This window comes from Papio anubis, unplaced genomic scaffold (assembly GCF_008728515.1).
Source record: "Papio anubis isolate 15944 unplaced genomic scaffold, Panubis1.0 scaffold182, whole genome shotgun sequence".
Lineage (NCBI taxonomy): Eukaryota > Metazoa > Chordata > Mammalia > Primates > Cercopithecidae > Papio > Papio anubis.
In genome coordinates this window covers 148,142-157,165 of record NW_022161823.1, presented here as the reverse complement: position 1 = coordinate 157,165, position 9,024 = coordinate 148,142, and the positions used below count along the sequence as shown (strand labels likewise).

The 9,024-nt window shown below is 39.7% G+C and overlaps 1 pseudogene across 1 annotated transcript; it reads right to left on the bottom strand.

Moving 5' to 3' along the window:
• Nucleotides 1-6,622: 6,622 nt before the first annotated feature.
• Nucleotides 6,623-7,554, bottom strand: LOC116272746 (annotated as a pseudogene). Its single transcript, XR_004181331.1, has one exon. The product of XR_004181331.1 is annotated as a 40S ribosomal protein S2 pseudogene (transcript).
• Between the last annotated feature and the right edge of the window lie 1,470 nt (nucleotides 7,555-9,024).

Sequence of the window (9,024 nt, the reverse complement as noted above, 5' to 3'; positions counted from 1 at the left end):
TAGAGTATGGAGGAAAATTAAATCAAGATGTGCTTAGGAAATTACTTCGAGTTTGTGAAGCTCAAATTCTTAAAAACTTTAAGCATTTGAAGGTTGTGTGAGATAAGGACTGATAATGCAGCACATGTGATCCATTCCTATTAGGCAAAAAGCTAACTGTATTAATATATATACATTTAGCCACAACTTCAGATCAAGATAATGTCATAAATTCATGTTTTGGGCCACTCCCCACCCCAAATAAGTTTATAGCAATGAAAGATAAAACAGAAATTTGAAAAAAAAAATAATTGCAGCCAAGCTTACAAAAAGACAAACATTTCTGTGGGTCAGAAACCAAATATTCATTCATTAATTTACTTAACAAGCTTTTATTTAGCAACAATGTGACAGACATTGTTCTACACAAAGGATGCTGAGCTGAAGAGAATAAAGTTCCTGCTCTTATGAAATTTAGGTTGCAACAGAAGAGAATTCTAACAGAAACACAGAGCAATAAACTGGTGGATGCAGTAGGCAAAGGCAGACAGGAATTTACATCCTTAAGGGAAATCAAGACTATGCATCCGATGTGAGGCAGAAGATGAAATACAGTCACACTGCTTGAAGTAAGAGACTAGGGTGGATCCCAGCACTTTGGGAGGCCGAAGTGGGCAGATTGCCTAAGGTCAGGAGTTTCAGACCAGCCTGGCCAACATGGTGAAACCCCGTCTCTACTAAAAATACAAAAATTAGCTGGGCATGGTGGCACATGCCTGTAATCCCAGCTACTCAGGAGGCTGATGCAGGAGAATCACTTGAACCCAGGAAGCGGAGGTTGCAGTGAGCCACGATCACACCACTGCACTCCAACCTGTGCAACAGAGTAAGACTCTATCCAAAAAAAAAAAAAAGAGAGAGAGAAAATGGAAAGGAAGCTGGAAAAAGCTATATTTCTGTACCTTCCTCTTAATGTTGCAGTGAACCTGAAGCTTTTCCAATAAAATTGCCCTTTTAAAAAATTACTGGCCGGGTGCAGTGGCTCATGCCTGTAATCCCAGCATTTTGGGAGACTGAGGCTGGTGGATCACGAGGTCAGGAGTTCGAGACCAGCCTGGCCAATATGGTGAAACTCCGTCTCTACTAAAAATACAAAAATTAGCCAGGTGTGATGGTGCGTGCCTGTAGTTCCAGCTACTGGGGAGGGTGAGGTAGAAGAATGGCTTGAACCCAGGAGAGAGAGGTTGCAGTGAGCTGAGATCGGGCCATTGCACTCCAGCCTGGGCAACAGAGCAAGACTCTGTCTCAAAAAAAAAAAAAAGAAAAAAAGAAAAGAAAAGAAAGAAAAAAAGTTACTGATTTAGTTTGGGTCTGCATCTACATCAAATTTCATGTTGAATTGTAATCCCTAGTGTTGGAGGTGGGGCCTGGTGGTAGGTGATTAGATCATGGGGGTAGTTTCTCATGAATGATTCAGTACCATCCCCATTGGTACTGTCCTCATGATGGTGAGTTTTCATGAGATCTGGTTGTTTAAAAGTGTGTGACACCTCCCCCCACCTCCTCTCTCTCTCTCTCTCTCTCTCTCTCTCTCTCGTTCCTGTTCCTGGCATGTAAGATGCACCTTCTCCCTCTTTGTCTTCCACCATGAGTAAAAGCTCCCTGAGGGGCCGGGCACGGTGGCTCAAGCCTGTAATCCCAGCACTTTGGGAGGCCAAGACGGGCGGATCACCAGGTCAGGAAATCCAGACCATCCTGGCTAACACGGTGAAACCCCGTTTCTACTAAAAAAATACAAAAAACTAGCCGGGCGAGGTGGCGAGCACCTATAGTCCCAGCTACTCGGGAGGCTGAGGCAGGAGAATGGCGTAAACCTGGGAGGCAGAGCTTGCAGTGAGCTGAGATCCGGCCACTGCACTCCAGCCTGGGCGACAGAGCGAGATTCTGTTCCAAAAAAAAAAAAAAAGTTCCCTGAGGGCTCCCAGAAGCAACTGCTATGCTTCCTGTACAGCCTGGAGAACCATGAGCCAATTAAACCTTTTTTCTTTATAAATTCCCCAGTCTCAGGTATTTCTTTGTAGCAATGTGAGAACAGACTGATACAGTGAGAAATCCTGGAAACGAAAAATTAGAGTTTAAGTTTTCAAAAACCTTAATAATTGAGATAATGGAATCCAGAATTGATATATTGAAAGAGTACTGGGAATTTACCCAAAACCCATTTTGGTGGAATAAAGAGGTGCAAACACATTATAAAAAATACGGAAGATCCACTGGGCATCTCCAACATATATATAATGGGAGCACCAGAAAATAACATTGAAGAAATGGCATAAACTTTTCCAAAATAGAAAAAATACAGTGGCCTTCAGATTAAAAGCACCCACCAAGTGCTACACAGAATAAGTGGGCCAAATTTATGCTAAAGTAAAAAATCTACCCTTAAAATACCTATTTATATTTAAAATCTTTAGAAGTCTAAATATAAGAACTTATACAATGAGTTCTGTGTTCCTCAAAAGCTCCAAAACTCAATGGAAGACACATGTAAGTAAGTTTTGAATTTCCAGTTAAAACTGGTTTGGAAATTGTATCTAACAATGTTAAATTTATCATGTCTTCCTATTAATAAATTGCCTATCCATTTCAATGATTCTGTGGAGTAATGATGTTGAAGTAACTCAAAAAGTTAAAATGGAGGAAAAAATAAAGTCAGCCATAGTGGAAATGAAATACTACTAACAAACTGCCTGTATTACCTGGAGGAAGGGCAAAGTTTTTATTAACCTTAGATTTTGATAAGTAAATTAGGCATGTTATAATGTATAGTGTAATTACTAAAAGAATAAAACTGAAGTATATAACTACAAAGTTAATGATTTTAAAAAATATTGCCAGTCAATCCGGAAAAAAAGCAAACAAGGAGAGAAAAAAATGGCATGTCAAACATAAATAAATAAAATAAAATAAAATAACATAATTAAATAAAAATATATCAATGTTTACCTTCAATGTAAATAGACTAGATGTTCCAGTGTTAGAAACAAAGATTTTTAACCTGGATTTTTAAAACGACATTGAGAAATTGAAAATTAAAAGATGCAAAAATCATAAACCATGCAAATAACCATAAAAAAGCTGTGTGCACTAATGTTACTATCACACAAAATCAACTTTAAGGAAAAAAGTGTCCGGGTACTGTGGCTCATGCCTGTAATCCCAGCACTTTGGAAGGCCGAGACAGGTGGATCACCTGAGGTCAGGAGTTCAAGACCAGCCTGGTCAACATGGTGAAACCCTCTCTCTACTAAAAATACAAAAAATTAGCTGGGCATGGTGGTGGGTGCCTATAATCCCAGCTACTTAGGAGGCTAAGGCAGGAGAATCGCTTGAACCCAAAAGGCAGAGGTTACAGTGAGGCGAGATCATGCCATTGCATTCCAGCATGGGTGACAAGGCAAAACTCCATCTTAAAAAAAAAAAAAAGTATTCTAAATAAAGAGTCTTCCTAATGATAAAATTTCAATTGACTAGGAAGATAAAATTTTAAATTTGTACACACCTAACATGGCCTCAAAATATGTGAAGCAAAAACTGATCTACAAAGATAAATAAAGGAACCCACAATCATACTAGGAGATTTACCATACCTCTCTCAGTAAATGACACAACATTTACTATCAATATTAAGCCATTTAACATTGGCTGGGCACGGTAACTCACATCTGTAATCCCAGCACTTTGGGAGGCCGAGGTGGGTGAATCACTTCAAGTCAGAAGTTCAAGACTAGCCTGGCTAACATGGAGAAACCCCATCTCCACTAAAAATACAAAAATTAGCCAGGCATGGTGGCATGTGCCTGTAGTCCCAGCTACTCGGGAGACTGAGGCAGGAGAATTGCTTGAACCTGGGAGGAGGAGGTTGCAGTGAGCTGAGATCACCACACTGCATTCCAGCCTGGGCAACAGAGCAAGACTCTGTCTCAAAACAACAAAAAAAGACATTTAACATTAACATTAAAAAGATTACATTTCTTCCCCAATTTATGTAAGACAAACATAGAAAAATGAGGACAAAAGATCTGAACAACACAATTAACAAACTGACTTACTAGATGTACCAGACATACATAGAACACTGACTCCAAATGTAGATGTACACAAGAAATATTTACAAAAATTGCCCATATACTGGACCATAAAGCAAGTCTTAACAAATTTCAAAGGACTAAAATCATACAAAGAATGTTCCGTGACCACTATACATTTTGGAAAGATAGCTACAAAAATTGCCATTTTTTTGAGAAATTATGAAATGGGCCAAAGAAAATAAATAATGAGAGAAATTAGAAAATAATTTAAATTGAATGATAATGTACAAACTTGAATACCAGAACTTTAAGATACAACTAAAACAATACTTAGAGGGAAACCTATAACTTAAACTGAATATGTCAGGAAATTATAAGGACTAAAAATTAGTAAGCTAAACATTTGTCTCTAGAAATTAGAAAAAGAAAAAGAAAACTGAAGAAAAGAAGGAAATAAATAATAAGGACAGAGTAGACAGAAATTAAATAAAAAACAATGGACAAAAGCCAATAAAGTCAAAAGGTCTTTCTTCGAGAAAAACTAACAAAATTGACAAAGCTTTGGTGAAACTGATCAGGAAAAAATAAAAAAGGAATGAATAACAAATATCAAAGGTAAAGAAGGGAACCGCTACTTATGCTACACACGTTAAACAAATAATAAGAGCATATTATTGACAGATTTTTGTCAATAAATTTTAAATTTTAGATGAAATTTTATAAAAACCTAGAGGAATATCATATATAAAACTGACATCAGAAGAAATAGAAAATATTGAATCCTATAAACAGTAAAGAAGTTAAATCAGTAGTCAAAGTGTGCCCAGAAAGAAAACTCCAGGTCCAGATGATTTTACTGGTGAGTTTTAACAAACGCGCAAAGAATTAATAATTCCCATTATATACAACCTCTTCCAGAGAATAGAAAAATAGAAAATACTGTCCAACTCATTTCATATGGCTAGCATAACTGTGATACCAAAACCTAACAATGATATTATAAAGAAAAGAAAATTACAGGCCTACCTCACTTATGAGCTATGATGGTTAATTTTATGTGTTAATTTGGGTGGGTCATGGAGTGCATGGATTAAACATTGTCTCTAGGTGTGTCTGTAAATGTGTTTTTGGATGAGATTAGCATCTGAACCAGTGGACTCAGTAAAACAAGATTGTCTTCCGCAACATGGTTGGGTATCATCCAATCCACTGAGGGCCTGAGTAGAATAAAAGCTGGAAGGAGGAGGAGTTCACCCCTTTTTTCCTGCCTTACTGGTTGAATTGCCACATCTCTTTTCTTTTTTCTTTTTTTTTTTTTTTTTTGAGACAGAGTCTTGCTCTGTCCCCCAGGCTGGAGAGCAGTGGCGCGATCTCAAGCTCACTGCAAGCTCCGCCTCCGGCGTTCACACCATTCTCCTGCCTCAGTCTTCCAAGTAGCTGGGAATACAGGCACCAGGCACCCGCCACCATGCCCAGCTAATTTGTTGTATTTTTAGTAGAGACAGGGTGTCACCATGTTAGTCAGGATGGTCTTGATCTCCTGACCTCGTGATCCATCCACCTTGGCCTCCTAAAGTGCTGGGATTACAGGCACGTGCCACCACGCCCAGCCTTTTTTTTTTTTTGAGACAGAGTCTTGCTGTGTTGCCCAGGCTGGAGTGCAATGGTGCGATCTTGGCTCACTGCAAGCTCTGCCTCTCAGGTTCACACCATTCTCCTGCCTCAACCTCCCAAGTAGCTGGGACTACAGGTGCCCGCCACCACACCTGGCTAATTTTTTTTTTTTTTTTGTATTTTTAGTAGAGACGGGGTTTCACCGTGTTAGCCAGGATGGTTCTCAATCTCCTGACCTTGTGATCCGCCCACGTAGGCCTCCCAAAGTGCTGGGATTACAGGCATGAGCCACCACGCCTGGCCTGCCACATTTCATTTCATCTAATCTCATCAGGCCTTTGGACTCTGACTGAATTACACTACCAGCTTTCCTATGTCTCTAGCTTACCAACAGCATATCGTAGGACTTCTCAGCCTCCATAACTGCATGAGTCATTCCACATAATAAATCTCCTTTTGTGCATATATTTGTTTTGTTTCTCTAGAGAACCCTAATATATGAGCATAGATGCAAAAATCCTGAGCTAATAGTTTGCTCTACTGGATTTGCAAATACAATCTAGCAACCTATAAAAACAGATCATAATCAAGTTGGATTTATCCCATTTATCCCAGAAACGTATGAGTGGTTTAATATTCAAAAATTAATTAATGTATTTCACTATGTTAACAGATTAAAGGAGAAAAAAGTCATATGGTCATCTCAATATAGGCAGATAAAAGTACTTAACACACTTTAATATCCATTTACGATTTCATCAAATAAAGCTCTGCACAAACTAAGAAGAAATCTTCTTTAATTTGATAAAGGATATTTGTAAAAACATACAGTAAACATCATACTTAAATGCTGAAAGTTTTTCATTTGAGATCAGGAACAAGACAAGAAAGTCTGCTATCACTGTTTCTAGTCAACATTTCTTTTTTTTTTTTTTTTTTTTTTTTTTCAGGCTTAATTCACTTTATTTTTCTTGTATAAAAACCCTATGTTGTAGCCACAGGTGGAGCCTGGGTCCGCTGCACAGAGACTCTGGTGTGGGTCTTGACAAGGTGGTCAGTGAATTCCTGATAGGGAGACTTGGTAAACACAGTCTCCTTCCAGAGGTCAGGGGTCAGGTAGCTGTAGGTCTTAGAGATGGCATCGAAGGTGGCCTTGGCGAAGTTGCCCAGGGTGGCAGTGCAGCCCCGGGCTGAGGTGTAGCAGTCATCAATACCAGCCATCATGAGCAGCTTCTTGGGCACAGGCGCTGAGACGATGCCAGTGCCCCTGGGTGCAGGGATGAGGCGCAGGAGCACAGAGCCGCAGCGGCCTGTCACCTTGCAAGGGACGGTGTGGGGCTTGCCGATCTTGTTCCCCCAGTAGCCTCTGCGCACTGGGACAATGGAGAGTTTGGCTAGGATGATGGCCCCACGGATGGCAGTGGCCACCTCCTTGGAGCACTTAACACCCAGGCCTACGTGGCCATTGTAGTCCCCGATAGCAACAAACGCCTTGAACCTGGTGCGCTGGCCAGCACGGGTCTGCTTCTGCACCGGCATAATCTTCAAAACCTCGTCTTTGAGAGAAGCCCCCAAGAAAAAGTTAATGATCTCAGATTCCTTAATGGGCAAAGAGAAGAGGTAGATCTCCTCCAGGGACTTGATCTTCATGTCCTTGACCAAGCGGCCCAGCTTAGTGACGGGCATCCACTCCTTATCCTCGGCCTTGCCTCCGCGAGCTCCACGGCCTCGGCCCGGCCCCGTCCACCGCCGCGACCCCGGCCCCGGATGCCACTGCCGAAACCTCCGCGGAAGCCACCGCGGTTCCCCATCCCAGGGCCACCAGGGCCTCCGGGCCCCCCCCCCCCGCTGCACCGGCGTCATCCGCCATTTGGTGTTCTCTTGGAGAAGCTCTAGTCAACATTTCACTGGAGGGCCCAGCCATGAGGGAAAAAAAAAGAAATTAAAGGTAAGAAATTAAAGTAAAGGAAAAAACATAATTACGATCATTTACAACTGATGATGATTATATACAAAAATCCAAAATATATATATAAATAAATTGTTGGCATTTAGAACAAGCAAGTTTAGCAAACATTTTAGATAATAAATCAATATATAAAAATCTATTTACACCACCAACAAATAGAAATTTTAATTTTATGAAAGATACCATTTACAATAGCATTAAAAAATTACCAATTACTTAGGAATAAATCTAATAAAGATGTTTAAGACCTTTATAGAGAAAATTACAAAACCTTGTTGAGAGACTAAAAGAAGAGTAATATAGAGGAGACTGTCCAAGGATTGGAACAGTCAGTATTAAAAATATGGCATTTCTTCCACAATTTATGCATAAATTCAATGCAATCTTATCAAAATCATAAATTTTTATGGAATTTGACAAACTGCTTTTAAAATTAATATAGAAATGCAAAAAGCCAAAACAATCAAGGCACTTGTATTAGTTTTCTAGAGATGCTATAACAAAGACCACCACAACCAGGTGGTACTGGCTTCAAAAAGTTTATTGTCCCACAGTTCTGACAGCTACACGTTCAAAATTGAGGTATTTCCTGGTTGATGCTTCCCCTGAAGCCTGTACAGAGAATCCTTCCTTGTTTTTTCTCAGCTTCTGGTGGTTTCCTGGCAGTCTTTAATTTTCCTTGGCTTGCAGCTGCATAACTCCAACCTGCCTTCATCATCGCATAGTATTCTCCTTGTGTGTTTCTGTCATCACATAGCCCTCATCGTACAAGGACATCATTTGTGCTGGATTAGGGGCCCACCCTACTCCAACATGTCCTCATTTTAACTAATGAGGACATTATCTGCAATTACTTTATTTCCAAATAAGGTCACATTCTGAGATATGAAAACTTCAACATACATTTTTGGGGGAGACACAACTCAGACTATAACAAAACACTTGAAGACAAAGAACAAAGAGGAAGATGTGTGTTACTAGACATCAAGATATATTATAAAGCTATAGTGAGTAAGACAATGTGGTATTGGCACATGCATAGGGAAATAGATGAATATACACAGAAAGACAACTCACAAACAGCTCAGAAACAGACTTGTCTGAAATTTGATTTATGACAGAGATGTCATTGCAGAGCAGTGGAGACGGAATGGACTTTCCAATAAATAATACTGCACAATGAAAAAATGAAATTAGACCCCTCTTTCACAGCATATGGAAAAATAAAACACAATGGATGTGAGAATAGAATACACACAGAATGGTTTCTTCTTGACCTTGGACTAGGGAAGGATTTCCTAAATGAACACAAAAACACTCATTATGAAGAAAAAGACTGACAAAATTAATTTTAGAACTTCTACTTATAAA